Source organism: Lonchura striata, chromosome 3, assembly GCF_050655825.1.
Source record: "Lonchura striata isolate lonStrDom1 chromosome 3, ASM5065582v1, whole genome shotgun sequence".
In the NCBI taxonomy this organism is placed as follows: domain Eukaryota; kingdom Metazoa; phylum Chordata; class Aves; order Passeriformes; family Estrildidae; genus Lonchura; species Lonchura striata.
In genome coordinates, this window is record NC_140705.1 from 8,130,607 (window position 1) to 8,152,329 (window position 21,723).

Consider the following 21,723-nt stretch of genomic DNA (forward strand, 5'->3'; position numbering starts at 1 on the left):
CCTCATCAGTGTCTTTGCCACCGCAGTCTTTGCTAAAAGCTCCGAGGCTCTTGGCTCAGGATCACTGTACTGATCTCCTCGTTTGAGTCCTGCTTGGTGAAGCAAGAAGAGATTAGAGTGGCTTGCTTCGTGTTTTACTGCTTCCCCAAAAAAAATTGCTGAGATACCTAGTAGGACATATGGAACCGTGAAGTGCTAACATCTGATTAAAACACAGTTCAATGAATTACGCAGTTTCTTTCCTGTACTTTACTCATAAAAAATTCAACAATCGGGAGAGAAACCGCCTTGATACAGAGGGGGAAGATCTCCATCCCACCTAATCATTCTCCACAAATTAACGCTCTTGCCAAAACAGCTCCTCTGCCACCTTCAAACACATGTAGAAGCCTACTCTGTTTCAGGGACTTGGCTTGTGACTGTGACACAAACCAGTGCCTCGTTCCTCACATCGGTAGCATGGAAATCCTTGAGACACAGCCATTACCTCTCCCAACAGCAACACGAGAATTTCTTATACAGTCAGTTTTCACACAGCCTCAGAGTCAGCAAAGGATTTGGCAAGACTCGCCCCAATTTCACTTTGTACCTTCTGGAAAAGCTGTGCATAACAGGAGAAGCAGCTGCAGCTCCAAAGGGTGGAACACAAGAGCAGCTGAGCTGCACTGCTCACCCCGCAGCACGACAGGGAGAGGTGAAGGCCCAGGCTTGGCAGCACGGGAGGGTCAGCAACACCTCTGACATCTTCCAAAAAATCAAACCCAAATCACAGAGCAACTGGGCTGTGACAGACAACACAAGTTTGCTGCCATCCTGGTGGGCTGCAGGTAGCTGGTTCTCCCGTTTTGAAGGAAAATTTAAGTAATACCTTTAAATTCAGATCAAACCAAGGAGTGCTTAGCACTTTATTGGGCCTGGTCTCAATAACTTGTTTCCTTTTCTTCCTCCATTCTCAAATTTGCCAGTAAGTATCACAATAGAACCTAATTAACATTCATTAATGAGTGGGACACCAATTGCTAATCCAAAAGAATTTGGTTACATGCAAGTAAACAAACAAGTTAATGTACCATAAAGTCTGTTTCATTCATTTATTTTGACAAATGTAGTTTGCTTCTGATTATGATACTTCCTAGCAGATTACTTTGCCTGTCTATTCTGCTGAAGTTTGCTGAACTCCCATTGCTGTTATGCTTCTCCTCAGATCTACTATTAAAAAAACCCCAAAAAACAACAAAACAAATACAAATAACAACAACAAAAACACCATCCCAAAACAAACTGATACAGCAAACACTGGCTGCCCCCTCTCATGACTAATGAAGTAATAAAGGACCTCAAGAAAAACTGGTTGACTGATGCTCCACATTTTGTGTTTCTGAACTTCCACTGTGGGGAAGGCTGCACTACTGATACTTCACTGTGCTGGAGAAGTTTTAGGAAAAAGTGATAAAGTAGTGGAATGGTCTGCCCGGGGAGGTGGTGGAGTCACCATCCCTGGATGTGTTTGAAAAACGACTGAATGTGGCACTTGGTGCCATGGTTTAGTTGAGGTGTCAGGGAATGAGCTGGACTAGATGATCTTGACAGTCTTTTCCAGCCTCATGATTCTGTGATTCTGTTTTCATTTCAGCAATCTTTCCAGTAGGACTAACAACTCTTTGCAGAACAGATTTGGTATCTACCTGTGCTGCTGATTTTCTTTTCAGGCTAAAAATGTCCATCTGGGCTAAAAAAAAAAATCTCTTTCTGTAAAAGAACACATTTCAATATTTTCCCTCTGACTTAAGTAAAGATTTGACCAGTTTATGATTTAAAATAGTTTAAGCAAGCTCTCCATCAGTGGGAGCTCCCCAACTTGTGCCCTGCTTAGAATATTGTTTAACTACTGAACTTGCCAGAAGTGCCCTAAGCCAGTAACACACAGCATTTCTGGAAACATTCAGCACTTTCTTTCAAAAGTGCATAAGAGGCTTTTTTGGACTGCCCAACATGTTTTTAAGGGATATCTGCTTAAGAGTGTTGAACTACTGATTTTAGTTTGCTGGTTTTTTGGGGTTTTTTAACATCAAAAGCAAGGAGTTCAGTCCATAACCACAAGCTTTTATAGGACAGTGTAAACCATGATCTTTCTTGTGTTGAAAGCACAAACCTTTGCCTCTTAATTAAGATATAGGTGAAAGCTTGCACAGACAAATAATTAACATTAGATGTTGGGTGCACTACTTCAAGATTATAAGCCAGGCAGCTGCTAACTATAGGTGACTAGCCCAGCTCCAGGATTTGGCTTCTATTCTACAAAAAGATTGTGGTCTGGACTCTAGAGCTACCAAGCAAGAACATAGTTTGGCACACACAGACTTGTTGGTTAGGTAAAGTGTCACTGCCAGATGAAAGAAGCAGGTAACTTCAAGAAATGCTGCCCTATGACAGCCTCTCAGTGTAGTTCTTAAGTGGTAGTCAAACACCAAGAACCAAAGAGGGAAATGGGACCCCATGACCTCTCCATCCTCAGGTCAGAGCAAGTCCTGCCAGATCACAGCAGCGTTAGCTTGGTTACATTGACTAAAAGAACATGGCCCATCCAGACTTTTAAAAAGAGCATGTTCCTTCAAAAGGGTGAAATACTTTACAATGTTTTCTCCCACAACCACCATTTAAAGCTTGAAGACTTTTCCTAACACTTGTATAAGTATCTTCATGACTGATGGGGAGAACCTCATCAAGTCAAGAACTAAGAGATGAGGCATTTAAAGAAAGTAACTAATAATTGGCAACATATTCTCAAGCCAGAAGCAGGGTCAACTTTATGAAAATACAGCTGGACAGTAATTTCCTTCTCGGATGGTTTTAGAATATGGAAATAATTCAAGTAACGCAAAGACTTGACAGGTCTCAGCAGCAAGATTAGTTATGAACAATGACTTTGATTGCTACTTCTTCCTTTCCTGAAACTTTTCAGGATTGCATAAGCAATACTACAACCTATCTTTAAGTTTAACTAACCCCAGGCAGAAAGGAAGCATTTTGCTCTCTGTAGTTGTTCTCTATTCTCCACAAGCCAAGTTCTTCCTTATTCCAAAAAGAGTGGCGTTTCCACTTGGGCCATCCATGGCTGCATCCCTCTATCAGCAGCTGGCAGGCACAGGTGCTGGGCAAGGACTGGGGCATCACTAAGGCAGCACCACAGCAGGTACTTGGCAGCTGTCACAGCAGATTATCCTCTTAATTCTTCTTTAAGTGCAAAACAGGAAAAGCTCTATCATCTCCTTCCTGCACAGCTGACTTTCCTTTAGTGGATGTTTCCCTTCTGGACAGTGCTTCAGATTTCCAACACTCGATTTGCTTCGATACTCCACTCCCAGCCCTTGTCTCTGCAGCACTGTTACCTGCTGCTGCCGTGAGCCCCAGCTCAGTGCTCTAAGGATACCCTCATGCTGGAATTTCAGTGCTGCCCCACAGCCCCAGCTTTTCTGTGCTGCTGATAAAGAGATTCCTGACAGCTGCTGCTGCTGCTGTCTGGGCATCAGACACCCAGAATGGTATAAAGGGCTTTTCCTACCTCATGGCTCAGTTTTTACAAGCAAAAACCCCACCTCTGGGAAATTCAGAATAATCCCCACAGCCATCCAGCAGCTATAGGATGAGGACTACTCATCAAGACAGCTTCTGACAGACCATGGCCTTGCACACAGTTCCATCAGCTCCATTCATTGCTGTGCCAATTCACAGGCTCCTGTACAGCACCGGTGCCAGAGGTGGGACTTTGCACTGTACTGCAGATTAGTCACCCACGCTCTTCCATGTTACCAGAACACTGCTGACTCCTTGCAAGAGGCAACTCATTTTAGGAACTGAGCAGTTTGGAGCAGCTGCCTCAATTCAACTAGTCAAACTATCCAAAATTATTTAAGACAACCAAACCCTTTAGGACTCTGTGGCTCTAATCTATCCTAACATCCTATAATACCCAAGCCAAAGACCATGAGTTCCCTTTCAGCACAACGACAATTCCAAGGCAACCTTCATTGCAGCCTACTTTGCCAAGCTCAAAAAAAACTTCCCTCAGTCACAGCTTTGGAATATTTTTTTTTGCCTGCTAGGGCTCAATTCCACAGGATTTTTGCTACTTCTTTGCATACTGTGTTCGGTATCTCCCTGGCAAGGTCTCTGGACTGTGAGCCATCACAGAGGCACACTGGGGCAGACTGAGGGCATTGCTACAGGAGCCTACCACATTCCACAGCCCAGTGTACTGAAATAAAGAACCAATATTCCACAAAATAAAGTGATAAAATTCAAGTGCTGGAAGTCACAGGCATTGTTGTGGCAGCAACAATGGGAAGAACCATTCTGCTTTTGGAGAATTAAGAAAAAATATATAATACCATTGTCTTGTGTCTGTATATTTATTCTATGATGACTAGGATGAAAAGGCACACTAGAAGTAAATTTCATCTTTACAAGGCCAGCCAAGTCTTTGGCAGTGGGGTAGATGGGGTTTTATTATCACCACTACAACCTGCTCAAATCACAGGCAAAACTTCACCTTCCCACTGCAGCCAAGAGCCACCAACCCACCCCAGAGGGCAGGTCACCTTCAGCTGCCCAGGCACAAACAAACAGCGCTGCCCTCCAGGACAACACATCACTGGAGCCTAGAGAGGAACATGCAAGTCGCAATTCCTGCCACCAGAACTGGGAGTACATTTGATCTGAGTGCCTCAGGCAAATCCCTTCTCTTCTCTGCATCTCAGTTTCCCAGCTCCTAGAGCTTTGCAAAGCCTGACGTGAGACACTGCAGAAATGCAGGAAGTCATGGAGCAGAAATGCAGAAAGTCACAGAGCAGAAATGGCATGACAAAGGCCAAACAGATGCAATCACCTCAGATTTTCTGAAGATGGTTATTTATTCATTCTCACAGTGTTTCAGAAGTGCTGAAAGTCTGATGCTGAGAAGCCGTAACTGTGATAAAGGTCCAATGGTTGCCAACTGAGTATTTGCTTTAATCACATTTGATGTTGTTCTTAAAGCTGCCTGCCAGCTCCTGGAGTCATTTGATTATATACAAGTATTACTTCAAAGCAAACAAGCAATGGATACATTTTTATTTGTTTGTTTCACTGTTTATAAGTGATATTTTCTTAGAATTTGCAGCGTGAAGGAAATGCACAGTACTTACATTTGGATCTAATTTTCATGAAAATTGAATAAAACCAGAAAAATACCAGCCACTAAAATCATTTCTAGCCCTCGGTAATTAAGTTCCCATGAAGGGAGGGGAAAAAGCCAGAAAAAAAGAGAAACAAAACCTTGCTATTCAGTCAACTTTGTTTAAGATATATTTCATAAATCAGCCATGTTCAGCTTAAATCAGCACAAATGAACAGAGAAGCAGAGGCCTTGAGGCAACTGTTCAGACACCTGAGAAATGACAGCCAGAAGTCAAAGCCAGAGAGGGAAGGTGGGAATCAAATTTTTTTAAAGAAATTCAACTTGACTCATTATAAAGGCAACACAGGAAAATAGGTGGGATGGGGATGAGACATACAAGCAGAGACGAGCATTGCTCAGCTGGGGGAATCCATCACACACACAGATGTGTAGACCTGGAGGACTCAAACACAAGTCTGGCTGCACTAAAGATACCACTGCTGTGGCCCGAGCTGACAGAAACCCCAGGGACTGCACAGCTTGTCAGACAGAGGAGGCATGCTGTACACTGAGTCATCCTGCTCATCCTTCCCCTCCTCTCCATGGTCTGCTCCTGAGAGTAAAACCAGAAAGAGACAAAACTTAGTGTCTAATCCTGGAACAGCCAGACTTCAGCAAATCACCATCTCCTACTGATGCAAAGCTTGGTTAAGAAAGGAAACCTGTGGAACTGCAGGACCCTTGATATAGACATGAAAAATGATAATTTCTTGACGTTAGCCTAGTTCCAAAGATAGAATAAGATCCAATTCAGATTCCCCAAAATCTGTAAAACCATTCAGAAGAGTCACTGATCTTAGAGAAAGAGAAACCCCTAACCTTAAAAACATCAATGATAACCTGTATTAAAATGAACAAAGTATATCAAGTATTTTCATCTCAAGGAAAGCAATTCAGACTTTCAGTCCTTCAGCTAAATTCCTGTGGGCACCATTCTGGAGAGGTCACAGAAAACCCTGCAACAACTGCTCAGTGAGGCAGGGAAAACAATACCAAGAAACCTTCAGCATGTTAGCTTGAGGAATAATGCAGTTTTGAAGCGCCACTATGAAATCAACAGTATTGCTTCCTTACTCTCTGCTAGGCACCCAAATCCACAGGAAATACTGGAGACTCAGAAAATGCTCAGAGACCATAACAACGGTATTTTGGATGTGGAGAAGCTTATTTGAAGGCAGACTGAAGACTGAATAGCAGAATTCAGGGATGAAATAAAAATGTAAAATCATGACTAGCAGGAAGAAATCATAGCTTCAGTTTCTCTTCTTGGTTGCATAACAAAGGGAAATTCAATAAAAGCTACAAGTTACAGAAGAGATAAAAATAAGATAGTCTCAAAAATGTCTAACCAGACTGCAGAGCTTGAAGCCAGAAGTTGTCAAGGCCAAAAAAAGCAAGAATTGCCCCAAAGCAGACACATAAGATTAAGAACATCAACAGAATAAAGAGTGTAGGATAAAACAAATCTTGGTACAAGGTATTACACTTCTGGAATAACCCCTGAAAGGTATTGTGAGACAAAGATAATTACTATAGCCCAAATCAAAATATCATTTCTCCTTTTATAAAGTTCCCCTTGGGAACTGCCGGAAGTAGGTATTTGATTAAATGGACCTAAAGTCTGGCAGCTCCATGGTCAGTCTGTTTTTAAGCTTCATCTGGACACAACATATTCAGCCCTTTATAAGCACTGAATGTTTAATAATAAGTTAAATGTTGGGATTTTTTTTTTTTTTTTACAGGAGTATCACAAGCTTAAATACAGACAAAAAACTATATAATATTTCCCATCTTTCTGAGGTCACAACTGGACCAATAAGCTCAATGTGATAAACAAGTTCATTCATAGCGTATATCAATTAACCAACTTAGCTGCTCAAGAAGGTACAAAAACTGTAATATTTAAAATTATATCCTCAATGCATATCCAGTTCTCCAGAAGCAGAACTTACTTGCTGTTTCCTAAAATAACAGTTTATTTTAGCAGTCTTAAACCCTGCCAAATTCCTATAATACTTATAATAACAAACAATACATGCAATCACCACCATATAAAGTTACTTTCAGCGCAGAAGCTACAAATCAACCAATGTAAAAAATTCTTGGGTCCAGTTTTTTTGTTGGGGTTTTTTGGGTTTTTTTTTTATTTTTTGCTTTTTGTTGATTTATTTGGTCTTACACTATTTTGAGGGTTTTCCTCATTAGCTACACCAAATATCCAACCACACAACTAGTCTTCCATTTGCAAAAGATCAAAAAAAGTTCAGATGAGACACTAGGAAGAGGTTCTTCACTGAGAGGGTGGCTGAGCACTAAAACAGGCTTCCCCAGGGAAGCTGTCACAGCACAAAGCGTGACTAGAGTCCAAGCAGCTCACCTTCTGCACCACCAGCAGGCTCTCCTGCTCCCTAAAGAGAGTGCTGGTCAGACAGAAGGTTGGAAACAGCTAGTAGGTAATTAAAAACACATGGATTTTCTCCCATTCTGTTCAGAGCTGAATGCCCTGAAAGTATTCAAGTTTCTTGCCCTCACAATGCTGCCAAACTCCTTAGTTTATTTGTGGACAGGCTGCCTCAAAGCATAAGTACAAAAACAGTGAACTTGGTTTTTTGCTTGCTTTATTTTGGAGTTCACAAAATGCAAAGCAAAAACAGTCTTTTGCTGCTCAGAAACAGATTTCAAGCAAAGCAGTCACCTGGCTCCAAGGCAAGCATCTCCCTCCCCTCCCAAGGTGCCTTAAATCAGTGTTTGACATCAGACTGAGAAAAGCAGCAAAGTAAGCAAACGGTGACAAGTAGTTCTTTTTAATATGAAAGGCTTCTGCTGAGGCACATTAAAATACTAATTCAAATGCAGAATAATCAGCATCTTTATAATATTTCAGTCTGGTATTGGCTAATTCTGTGAAAAAACACTATTGGCTATGTGGTCCTACTAACAGAACAAATAACTCAGAACTCTGCCCCAGACCTACGTGCCTCAGTGAAAATATGTTGAAGTAACATGTGTCTTTGAACATACTTCGGAAGTACAGGAATTGTTTCTGATACAATTGCACCAAGATACAAACAGCCATCAGGTCAAATCCTTAAGACACTCTGTAGGAAATCTAGATAACAGCTTGTTTTAGCTCAGAGTTACACTGAGACCTCACATGGTCCTTACTAATGAAATGAGAAGAAGAAGTAGCATCTACTTCCAGTGTAACAGCAGGGAAACCAGATTGCAAGGTTCTTTTGCTAATATGAGTTGCTGTCATGTTGCGGGAGCTCTGCACTGTTGCAATAATTGCAGATTTAACAGGCTTTTTCATCTTTCCCACCTTCAAATTCTCTCTCCTTCAGAACAGCTTAGTGCTGCCATCTACTTTTTTTTTTCCCCTAACATGTTTGGGGGTTTTTATGCTAGCAAAGCTCTTAGCAGACTAACTCACCCACTACAGTAACACTCCCTCACTTAAGTCTTTACAGTTGGGTCCTCACATTTTTATATGGTCCAGCTCATCACCACAGGCAAAAACCCAAGGAAACAAAATACAAAATCACATCCTTTTAAATTAATTTACATTCGAGCCCTCAAATAGTAATAAACCCCCACAACTCTCTCAACTCTTAACCACAAGATATCTTTTACAACCCTTGGAGATATTAAGCTACTAAATTCAGTGATGACAGGCTGGCAAAGACATAGGTCTTTATCAAATCATCTGGACAGTTCTAGAAAGCAAATTTATTGAACTAAAAATGTTATTCAAAGTTTTAGTACAAGAGAATTAATAAAATTCTTTTATAGGTCATTTATTTGCACAGACACTAACATTGCTGGAAAAAAATATTTCCTGGCTAAAGGATATATCATCTGAAAAAAGAGGCCAAAAAACATTGAGGTGGTTTAGTAGGAGACTGCCTGCTGCTGATGAGGCAGAGCTAACCTTGATTAATCCTTCACCTCACTTTTTCATTGCAACCATTTTAAGATCTGAGCAATTGTTTCCACACAACCCCCAGTCACTATTTGTGGAGGGTCTTCAGCCTATTTTGCACAGAAAATGTTCAGATCAGAGCACCATGAGACCCTTGGGATAAGGGGATGCCAGAGCACCTTCTGCCTCCCCACCAGCAGCACATGAAAAAGACAGTGCACCCATCCCTACTGCAGGCACCTGCCCAGAGGCCATGCTCCAAAGAACTATGCTCTTGCCTCGCATCTTGGCCTCCCTTCATCCCAAAGAAGATCACTATCCTCTGTGGATAAGAGCCAGATGCTCAAAGACCACAAAGTCTCCAAATCTCCAATCGCATCATTCAGAGCACATCCCACATGGACACAGAGAATGTCCTGCAAAGAGAAAGGCTTTTACCACTGCCCTGCCTACACGTCCCAGCACAAGCTGTTCAGAGCCCTGCCTGGCTTTGCAGCTTGGTCTCAGATGACCCCAGGCCGCTGCTGAGGCTGCAAACAAGTCATGGGGGCTCTGCTGGAGACAATCTATTTATCCATAGGGAATCGAAGGGAATTAATCACATTTTATGTTCTGTATCAGGCCAACGAAGGTCACACATCTGAACTAGGGCAGCCCAACCTTCAGCACAGATGTCAGCTTCACGAGGAAGCAGCCTGAAAACTGGCCAGAAAAGGTATTTTCAGGAGCAGATTTTTTTCCCCTTCCTGCAGAGCTTTATTTCATAATAGAAGATAGATGAGTAAAAAAGCAAAAACCAAAATCAAAGCACAGGTTTTAGAATAAAAATTCATTTCCTAGCTGTCATCCTTGTATTTTGCATATCATGCCTTAACATTAACTGCTGCCAAACACAAGATGTCAGGTCCATCTGGCAGATGTACACTTCCCCAGCTGCCAAGTGCTTCCTTTAGATCCAGGGGCTTCGCTATGAACTATATTCACAAATTCCAGCCTCCTAAATGAGTGGGGCTCCTGAACAGCAGCCTCTGCTTCCGAGTGCCCTGGAGAGGGGGAGCAAGGCTACACTGCAATCATCCAGAGCATCTGCTGCACCTGTGTGGTAGGGAGAGCAGTGTCCTGGTAAGCGATGGCTGCACCAGCTGTGGGAGAGCTTTAAGGAATTCCTTTCTCCCCAGATTTTCCCTAAGTAAAATTAGAAAGTATTTAGAAAGCAGAGGGGAAACCCAACCATTCAAGCCGACATCATTACTTATTTACATATAAATACAGCCAGGAAATAAGCATATGTATTTATATATAAACAAAAAAGCTATCTGTACAATGTTTCATACATTGCTTTCCCGTCCAATATTTACTATTTTATTCATGACTTAAAGAAAAAAAACTTTTTCCCCAAGAAACTGGTGATAAAATGCCCTCTGGTGGGCGTGACTGTGGACCTCTACATCAACAACCACCTCCAAAATAGTTTGGAGCCTTCAATATATTCCTAGGATTACTATTTTTAAAGGAGTGAGACAAAGCACATACTTGCCTTCCAGAAGAAACAGATACACCCCTGACTAACAAGCCTGTTTTACTGCTCACTATCCATAGATTAGAATAATCTCAAATATTTTTTTAAACCCTATTAAAATAATTTTAGAAATCACTGTACATTCTGTAACGTTCATTTTACCTCTCCAGGATATATTTTCATCTTATAAAATAAGTAATTAAGAGAAACAGAAAAGTTCTGCTTTGCCTCAGCATAACAGAATCTTTGTCGACTGAAGTGGAGAAAGGAGGGGTGGAAAAGAACAGCATTTTCAGAGCTTATGAATCATTTTTGTGCTGTTAAAGTACCAGGCACAACTAGGGAGGCAGCTCTGACTGTACAGGCAAAAAAATAACAGCCCTTGTTGCAGAAGAGTTTATTGCCTCAACAGAAAAATCAAATATTGAAAAAAAAAAAACCCTCAAATATAAACTAAAGTTAACACTATGTGTTTTATCCTTCAGATGCTTAATAATTGTGGGTGGTGCTTTCATTAATCTGACACAAGATAAAGCTAAAAAAAGAGAGCTAAAGGTTTAAGATGCAGTGACAGAAGAGATAATGCAGTAACTTGGGAGCAGAGTGCATGTACAGCTACTCTGAGAATATATATATAAATATATATATAGCAGACTGCTTTGGCAAACCAGCCACACTGAAAGAGGAGAGCTACAAGGCAGATGGGCTGCACAAGCCTGACCCTAAAGCAGCCAAAAAAAGCTGCAGTTACACACAGAACTCAAGATGACCCCACATAACTTCTAGGAATTTTTTTTGTGTGTGTGTGCAACAGCAAAGCTCCAGAGTGGCAGCTAAATAAAAAGGCAGACTGGAACACTGAGGTCACATGAAGGAAAATGGAAGAATTTCACTGCTTTCCAGAATTCCCTGGAAGGTCTTTGTGCTTCCATTTCATACAGAACATGGCACTTTCTTGGTTCATCAGGATAGTTAGGTATTTGTTTCCAGCTTCCACAGTACAATTTGCAGTTAACTGTTGCTCAATGGCAAAAATATTTGCACCTTTCCATCATACATAGTGTGAAGCATTTCTGTCTTTTTCTGGATGTTTCTGTGCAACAAAACTTTGCTCACAAAGTTGTTATGGGGTATAAAGAAATTTTGTGATTTAACATTCATGACCTCATTTTGCCCTTAGAAAGCGAAACAAAAAAACTATCAAAACCCACTGATTTATTTGACATGTGCCTTTATCCAAGTCCTGCATCCCTGCTCTGTATAGAGCTCCTTCCCTCTCTAGTGGCAGACAGCTCAGATGCCAATGCTTAGAACCTGCTCTGGGCTTGGCAAAGATCAGAAACTTTTTGTGTAAAATTCTTTTTGGCCAACAACCCTCACAGAGATTCAGTTACATTTACCATTTTTTTTCCTGAAGACAGAGGCCATGGGTTTCACAGAGCAATGCTGTCACTTGGTGTTCTCCTATATAGAGCTGTCTGCTAATCATTCTTGTAAGCATCTCTGAACATTATGTTGGCTGCAGATACAGTGAAACATACTTATTAGATATAGCAAGCCAAGATTAAATGGTCTATTTGTGCATGTAATAGTTATACATACAATGCCCAGGCATTAATCCTAATTTTTTACCTAAATTTAAAAGTAATATTATCTAGGTTAAATGAGCACTGACAGTTCTTGGATCTTATCCTGGTGGTTAATCTTGAGGTTTTTTATTCTTTCAGTTTCTAATCAAGATGGCCCAAGGCTGAACAGTTCTGACTGTTGTTAAGTTTTTTGCAATCTTTCCTACATAAAAATAAGGGTTTCATGCTTTGTTTCTAGATAAAACTATCCACTTAAGCCAACCCTTAAGTGGCTGTAGTCAAATCCAAGAGATGACTGGTCTACTGAAAGTCATGAACTGATAGATTTTAATTTCACAGGTAACATTTAGACAGGAAAAGACTTAAAATAATTCATGTGTGATGCCATTTTAGTAAATATCTTGAGGAACTCGAGCCTGTTCATGTTTTCCTAAAGTTGAATAACTGCCTGATAAACAGTGCAGTCTAAAAATGGGAAGGGAATGGTTAACAAGGACTTCTAGCAGGAGTCTAACTAGCCTCCTGGCTTCCCCAGATGAATGCCTGATGATGCCCTGGTTAACCATCACCTCCAGCAGGAGATGCCTGGGCTCAAGCTGCACCTGCACTTCCATCATAAAATCAGTGTTTAAGCCTCTCAACCCGACCCAACTGGGTGTCATTCTTGATCTCCAGCCCACGCTCCCTCAACTCTGCCATCAGAGCACTGCAGCTGTATGCAGTTCCTTGAATAAAGATGCCAGCATGGCACAAAGGTTGGTTTTTTTTGTTTGTTTTACTTGTATTATTCTTGAAATACAATACTTCAGTAACTTATCTGCTGCAACAACAATATTTGTCTAAGAATAGTTTTTAGAAGGCTTGAAGGATGCTGCTGTGAACTGTTCAAGTGTGATATTGAAACAGTGAATTTAAGGAAAACTTGCTTCAATTTCTTTTCTAGCAAGAACATACCCTATACACACACAAATGGGCTTTCAAAATTTCTCTCTGAGACAGAGGAAAAACAAATAAACCAAAATAAAGAGTATTAGGGCAATCGTAATTCTCTTCATCTCTGGCTGCAGTTCTGTATCCAAGTACCATTTTTTAAGGCAATCTCACATTTTAGGAACTCCAGGCAAGCCTTATTATTTCCTTAATTCCTATACCATTTCTAGAATCCTTTATTTCCTCCTCCAAGTAACTCAAATATCAGCCACAACTTCTCATTGCCTTTTAGTGCCCAGAGAGACAGGCTGTGATGTTGCAAAACTCAAACTGCCTGGAAGTTTAATCATAAAACTATATACTTTTCTTCCAAAAAGGAAAAAACACTAGGAAGGAGGCTTTATTTTAAAGACTCAATAAACTTAAAGAATGGGTAGAACACTTATCTAATGTTTTCAGGGTACCAAATGTAACTTCATTTGACTGCACAGATCTGGGACAAGTAGAAATTTGGTCCATTTTATATAATAATGAAGTGAAGGGAAAGAAGAAAAGGTACTGAAGCAGGTGGAGCATACAAACCAGCAACTAGCAAATATTTCCTTCCCCCTCTCTTGCATTTGCTGTCATCTTCTGAGATTTGCAGACTTTTCCTTCGACCTCAAGACCTTCACAGTTGAATTTCACAAGTGATTTGTTCCTCAGGGTAGAGAAGCACGGTGCAACATCAGATACATATTGGAATATGTCAGCTCCACAGGTGTTAACTAGATCGGGATTTGGTCCACAGTTCAGCAGCTCTTGTGACAATTCACACATCAAGATCAACTGAGAGGTTCCCCAGGAGGTCCCACGCAGCCACAACCCACACTCTTATGTGCTACAGGCAGCTTTTAATCACATCTCATTACATTTGTTTGCAGTCTTAAGGCTCAGACCTCAGAAAGCAAGCGGGAGGTTTTTACTTTCAGTCTCATGCAAAGACCATAAGGAATAAAATGTTGGCACAGACAGCCAAAGCCTCATGAATTCTGAATTTGAGAATGGGCATTCAATCCAGCCTGCAGAAAATCTAGACTAGCATCAGTGTAGAAGAGATAAGAGTTAACTCACCAAAGATCAAACCCAACTTTCATTTACGCCTATGCAACATTGATTTCTGTTAACTACATATGTGTAACCGGGGGCAACATTTGATCTGAAGCCTAGTACCTTGATGCCCAGCTATTGTAAAACAGAAGCAAAAAGGTAACTACAAACATTTGACTGATGTTGCCTGCAAGCAGGGCACTGCAGACAGCTCTACCAGCAATTCATATTGACAAAATTAAGATGGGGCATGGCAAACCTCACTACTAGAAGTAATTGCACAAATATTTGGAGTGTTCTTAAAATAAAAAAGAAAATATGACACTGGGGAAAGGCAACACAAAGCCACAGAACTAGAAATAAGCTACTACATGCAAATACATGCAAGCTTCTCCCAAGTTAATTCTCCTCTTAATGGAATATTGATTGGTATGCTCAACGTTTAGAAATGTGAAACAGTGTAGGGGAGAGAAAGAAGGGAAGACAGAGCAGTGACTTTTGTTTAAATGATACATACTTTCCTCATATGATCAGCCAAAAATAGCATAATAAAGAGGGCAGTGCAGTACATTTAACATTTTGCCTTACATTTTATTAGCAACTCTGTCAGAGATGACCTGGGAGTGTTAGTCACACACTTTTGTGCCCTTCTACAGAAAGAAAGCACAGCATTTTTCATAACCTCTCATCACACAATACCCTTAGAGTATCTGGTATTTCTCTACTCTGAGTAGGATGGATTGCCAAGTGTCTGTGGTAGTAGAGAGCCTTTTCAGATGTAACCTATTGAGCTGTTTCACAACTGGGGAGAGTGGATTCACTGTCTGGAGGGGAAAGCAGGCCAGTCCACTGTCATGAGGAACATCTGGCTAAGCTTTGTTGCATCTACTCCTATTTCCAACTGAGAAGAGAGGATAAGAAAGAAACAAGATGCATCTTTGAAGTACATATTTATATGATCCAGGTTTTAAATAAAACCCTTAAAATATAACCAGTATCTCATAATCAAGCAGCCACTTCCTCCAACCTTCCAGAAATTTCTCCCTACTCCAGTGACTACCAGTAAAATTCTAGGAAAAGTGTTCCTTCTTTTCCTTCTTTCCTTGATGGAGTCTTCACAGATAGCCTTATAACCTCCAACTAGTTCCTACAAAAAGTAAGAGGGCAAAAGAAAAAAAGCCTTGACCAGAAGACCCAACTTCCACTGCCATCAGTGTTCTAGGCCATGATAATCCAAGCACAAACACCATGCTATATAGCCCTACTGAGCCATCCCATATTAAGGATGCACTTAGGCATATAAGCACTGTCAAGAAGCCATTTCATTGTGTACAGGTCAATATAGCTGAATTAATTTATACATTTCACATACACGTATATTTTTGTGCTCTACTGCTTGTATTAGAACATAAGAAACTATAGAATAAGCAGCTTGTCTGCTACTGCTCTTCCAAACTTTATGAAGAGTTAATGAATAAGCTTAAAAAGATACTGCTTAATTCTGTAGCATTTCATATAGTTTCAGAAGTGTTTTCCAGACATTTATATACCCAACAAAATTTTGTAATATGAAGTGTTCCAATTTGGCATTGTTCCACCTTTGGCAGGCAAGAGACAATAAAAAAATCAAGAGAAAGTGAAAAATGAAGTTTCTGAAGTACACAATATGTTAGGAATCATTTAATGAATTCAGGTGCTCAACAAGCTACAAATCTTTGCAATACGTATAGATTCCAAAGCACAGGTAAACACAGCTGCATCCACTTTAAAGTTATTCCATGTTGTGTGATTATTGCAATGAACTTCCTGAACTCTTTCACCTCTCCTTTTGATCTGGGGTTTACCTGTGCCTGGAAAAACTAACTGCATTTAAATTTGTCTCTCACTAATTAAAGGAGAAAGCATATTTAAGCCTCAGATTGAGGAAATAAACCTTTCTCTGAGCAGCTATAGCATGCTGCAATCTGCAAATCCACCAACACTGCCTTTGCAGACCAAAAACAAAATCTGACAACAAGGGCTGACAAAGCAGATCTTAGAGCAGAATTATCCAATTTAAATATTAATTACTCATCAGCATGGACTTTAAGAAGTGTCTGAAGCTAAAGGCCTTAAATCACATTTTTAAACTCAGGATTTCTGAAGTCTGTACTGTCATGCAGATCTTGGTTTTGTGGTGGAGGTTTTTGGGTTTGTCTGGGGGGGCTTTAAAAAAAAACAACAGGAGTGGAGATTATTGATAATGCATCTCCAAGATTCAAAAATATGAAGAGACACATGAACGGAGTCCAGCTCAATAAACTAGCATCTTCCGAATTTGAGTCCTACTACCAAACATGGTTATTGCCTCAGATACCTCTGTATCAACTTGAAGGATTCTTCACAGTATCTCTCAACTACACTAACAGTCCAAGAAACACTCCTGCCACAACCTATTTAATAGCTTTTAGTTAACAGCAATGTTGCAGAGGAATTTTATCAGTGGCAGATTTTCTTGCAAACTTCTGCACTGAAGGATTTCCATTGCACACCTTGAGATATAATCTGCTTCCCAATCAAACTGTGTACTACCTGTACTTATGTAGAGCTCTAAAACTGGAAACTGACCCAAGAAAAAACAAACAAAACCAGAAAACCCAGCATTTAACATCACACATCACATGGCATATTGTAATGGATGGCAGGGAATTAAACAAAAACACAAATCACAGAACGCTACAAAAGGAACATTGAGTTCATTTTAAAATAAGTCTTTGTCTATATTTCAGCAGACATTTTCACAGAATTAGTATTATTATTGCAATCCAGCAGTATACTTTACCTGAAACTTAAGACCACCAAAAAAACCTGTGTTTTCCTGATGTTAATACCAATTATGGCCAAAATCCAAGTTGTGAAGATCTGAAAACCTGAACCTAAGCATCACAGATTAAAAGAAAAAAAAAAAAAAAAAAAAAGAAAGTACATACAGATTAGACAAAATGGTCCCATGTTCCACATATTCTAATCCACAGCATAAAATTATTTATGGAAGAGTGTGACTAGGAATTCAGTTACTGTCATTTATCAGATGGTCAAGACAGCACAGAGGTAACCGGCTGCATAACAACAGCACCTGAAGGCTTCTGGGCACCGCTTGCACCAGGTCTGGTTTCACCACACCAGATACACGATGCATATTCACACGCTGGGACCCACTGCTGATGTCCAAAAACCTGACAGAAAGGCGTTCCCATAAGAGATTTCTAAACTATTTCCTTTTAATGTCTTTATAGCTGAGGAGGAGTTCTTTGTACCTCTGGTAACAAAGGAAACACAGAAGTGACAGAAGCATGTCAAACCTGTTCACGTTTGATACAGCCTCACACTCGGATTTGCTGTTGGCAGTTTACTTCTTGGGAAGAGCATCTTAAGCCCCCAACGTAGGAGCTCCACCTTCCTACCAAGTAACTTTATGGAAGAGTTAACTGCACAGAGGGATGTTGAAATCATTCTCCACACTGAATAAGCCAATATAAAACAAGAGGAATTATTTAAAAAATACAACAAAGGGTCAATGCAGTAATTCAGTTACCTGCAGGTATATTCAACCTTGTCTAATTTCTATGTTTATGGGCTTCAGGATATAGGTTTCACACCGTCGTTCTTCTGCAGAGAGGTGAGTACATTAAGGAAGTGATTAGATACACAAATCACAGAACCTAATGATTGAACTTAATGTCGTATTTAAGGTTATTGAATCAGCAAACTGCAAAATGAGAGATCTGGAAGGAAAAACAGAAAAGCAGAAGGACCAAGTAAGTCACTAACCCATGCTGAGATTTTTAGCTAAGAAGTCTCGACTGCAGCACAAAGAATTAGTGATCTGAAGATGATGTAGACTTCAGTGCTGCATTATAAAGTTGAGGCTCTGCAAAGAGAACAGCTTTGGGATCAGGCCCTCAGCTGTCTAGGATGGAGCGTAGTGGACAAGTCATTACAAGAACTCAAGTAAGACCATGCTCAGCATAAAGAAGGGATGATAGAAAACCTCAACAAAAATATTAAAGAGAGACCAAAACTTCACAGTGCAACAGAAAACCCCAAATGAGTCTTAAGATTAAAAATAAATTGCACAACAAGTGTATGACGCAAGTTACAAGGGTTAAACAAGGTGGGACAGCCTGGAATTTCGCTCTCCATTTACAGATAATGGGGTATTCTCTCACCCTAATGCTATGTGTGAGTTTCCACCACAGCACACAAAGACAAGAAGGGAAGAAAAAAATAATTATTTTGGTCTTTTATTTATTTTTTTCCTCTGCTTCAGAAGATGGGTTCATCAGGTATCAGAACTAAATTAAAAGGTCAGGAAAACAAGGAGGCATGGACAAGACTGAATTGCAGATGAGCATGGAGAAGGAGAGACACAGCAATGGGATAAGCGCCAACAGCTGCAAACAGTCAGGGTCCCGATTCTGGTGCCCAAAGCCCAGCAGCTGCCAGGGACACCACAGATCCCCTACCTGGCAGAGGAGGACGCGTGGGAGCAGAGCAGCATCGCCGGAGAGACTATCACAGAAACCTGGGCATAATGAATTCCGCTCGCAAACAGGCACTAAAAGTGAGAGCACCAGACACAGTGCTCAGTAAACCCAAAAATCACATCTAATTCCTAGATCCGTGCCTTCCTCTCCTTTCATTGAGAAGATTTCTAGTCAACATACACACTATATACTTTTTATTATTGTTTGAAGAAGAGCAGCAATGCCGGCAGCATGCTAATCTAGAAACCAAGACAAAACAGAGCTGGTTACTTTCTTCCCTCAAGATTTCTGCTTCAAAAAACCTCAAATGAACAAGGGTTTGTTCCTGCACACCACTACTTTTTGTTTCATTTCAGCAAGACTTTGACAAAATCTAATTCACCGTGCCATGTCTTTAATATATTGGGTATCTGAAGTATGACCATCACTCAATAGAAACGTAATTAAAAAGTGACAAAACTAGATCCCCCCCCCCCCTCCCCAGCATGCAGATGAAAACCAGTAACCCTGCCTCTATTTGTAACCATGACAACTATAGAATATTTTATTTCCGTAATATAATTCACACTGAATGTTTGCTCATAGGTTTTGTTGTTAAGGGAAAGGTTGACACACTGTGCACGCATTTCATAAGCTACTGGAGACAACAAATGCAGGAAAGTCAGGCAGTTTGAGACCAAGAGCCCAGTTTATATTTCAGAGTTCATTTAAGACCCTTCATTGAATGCAAAATGAACATGAAGAGAAATTCACCCAAATTAAGTGTTACAGGTCATTATTTGCAAGACAAGTACTTGGTATGACAGGATGTTTTTCCACTTTTAAATAAATCAGTGTGATACCCTCATTTTTTCAAAGAGTTAGTTATTTCAACACCAAATGTTAATTTTCAATTAAAATACCATAGGCATTATTAGGAAATATCAACATGGATGTTATGGGGAAAAAACAGCTATGCAAAACAAGGCAATGAAAAGCACAGTTTATATATGCAGACTGAGTCTCATTCTGGTTCAGTCACTAAATTGTTTGCATAGCTCCAACATTTCATCCTAAACTGAAGATAACTTCTAGAAATACGCACAATAAGAACAGGTTATAAGAATAAACAAACAAAAAGCCACAATCCTGAACATTACTCAGGGAAGATTAAACAGCCTCCCAAGCATAACTGAAGTTTGATGCAGATAAATGTCAGAGTAAAATATTGCTGTACTTGATTTTTCTGCACATGGGAAAAAAAATAAAGCTATTAGTAGTTTAAGACAGAATACAACAATAATAGACACACTGTTGCTTTGGTTTGGAGGCAAAAATAATAAAAAAAGAATAAAGCTTATGGAACACTGCTCCTTTTCTCACAGATCCTATCTTTCAAGGAGGATTTAAAGTTCTAGCAGATTTCTAATTGTAAGAAACAATAACTGTTATCTGCAGTCACCTTAAAGCTACAGTAGTTTGGGTTTGTGAAAGTACCTCAAAAGAAGAACCTGATAAACGTGTTTAAATTGGTGCAAGAGACTCACAAGTGCCTATACACACACACTTGCTCAGCTGTTTTCAAGACTACCAGGAAAAAGAAAGTTTCTTCATTTATCGGAAATATGCTCTGTATAATCTTCCATTTAAACAAGTAATAAGCCTGCAGCAAACATGCATGGCTTTTTCCTTCATTGATGGAAAAGTGATTAAATCCCCCTTAATCTAGTTACCAGAATGCTGTATTTTTTTTCTATGCAGTTTTCATATACAGTAACAAAAGATAAGCAGCCAACTACATGACCAGGGCTCCATCATTTTTGGTTGTGGTGGGGAGATAAAGCTGTCTCCAGCGTTCAAGGGATATTTTCAGTTTAATAAATAAGACCAGAGGAGGAAAAATAAAATAATCTTGGAGAGGATGAGCACACACTGTTTATGAAGTGTACGATAAAGACCACCATCCATCTCCAGATGTCCCTTCCTCCATCCTCCGGGGAGGCACAGAGACCTGAACCCAAAATCCCAGGGATCACAGACCTGCATCCTCAGGCGACAAGGACAGCTCACCACGTCCACGCAATGTCAAAAGAGAAAGTAGCTTTTCCCTCCCAGCCTAAGTCAGACCCTCGGAAAACCGGCACCCAAGGGATGCACCTCTGTGCTCTGAACGGCACCAGGCAGCATTCGGGTCCGGAGACAAGTTACAGGAAAACAACCCTCAGGGTTAAAAAAAAAAAAAGAAAGAAAGAAAGAAAAAAAAAAAAAAAAAAAAAGGAAAGGATCAATGGAAAAGCACAGCAGCAGCCAAAAAAACCTCACACCGGCGAGGACATGTCCTCGGCATGGGAATCGTACGAAATATTTTAATTTTTATACATACACAAATATATATATATATATATGTATTTCAGCAATATTGTGCTGAAAAGTTCCTCGTATGCATCACGCGTGAGGATGTGGAGAAGCAAGAAAGGGAGAAAGAGGAACGGGAATGCATGCCAGGGAGAGGGAGAGGACGGGGCCGGCCGAGGCGTTCGGGAAGCAGGCGGGGAGGGAAGCAGGCTGCCTGCGGGGTGCGCGCCGAGCCGTGCCAGGCACTTCCGCGGCGGCTGCGGAGCGGGCCCGCGGATGGGATGGGGGATCCGCCGGGACAGCCGCCCCCGCAGGGATGGGGGTCTGCGGGGACACCGCCGCCCCCGGGACCGGGGCGGGGGGCGGAATTGCGCGGCCACCGCCGCTCCCCGAGCGAGCGCCTGAAGTTGTGGGTGCGCGGCGGGGGCGGAGACCCCCACGCCAAAATGAAAAAACCCCGGAAAAAACCCCAAACCACCACAGCAACATTCCGAGCGCCCGCCGGCCCCCGCACGGCACCCCCCAGGCAGCGGGAGGCACGCAGGAAGTTTTTAATGCGGGCAGCGAGCGCAGGCGCAGGGCAGCCCCAGCCCCGCGAT

The 21,723-nt window shown here is 41.0% G+C and overlaps 1 protein-coding gene across 3 annotated transcripts in view; it reads right to left on the reverse strand.

Annotated features, from left to right (window-relative positions):
• KLHL29 (kelch like family member 29) overlaps positions 1 to 21,723 on the reverse strand; it is a 387,294-nt gene that overhangs the window by 365,280 nt on the left and 291 nt on the right. The window contains exon 1 of one of the 3 annotated variants that reach the window (XM_085576262.1): positions 2 to 21,721. The exons of the other annotated variants lie outside the window; for them this stretch is intronic. The gene's annotated coding sequence lies outside the window, so the exon portion shown is untranslated. Of the gene's footprint in view, position 1; positions 21,722 to 21,723 lie in introns of those variants that run through there. 3 annotated transcript variants of the gene reach the window in all.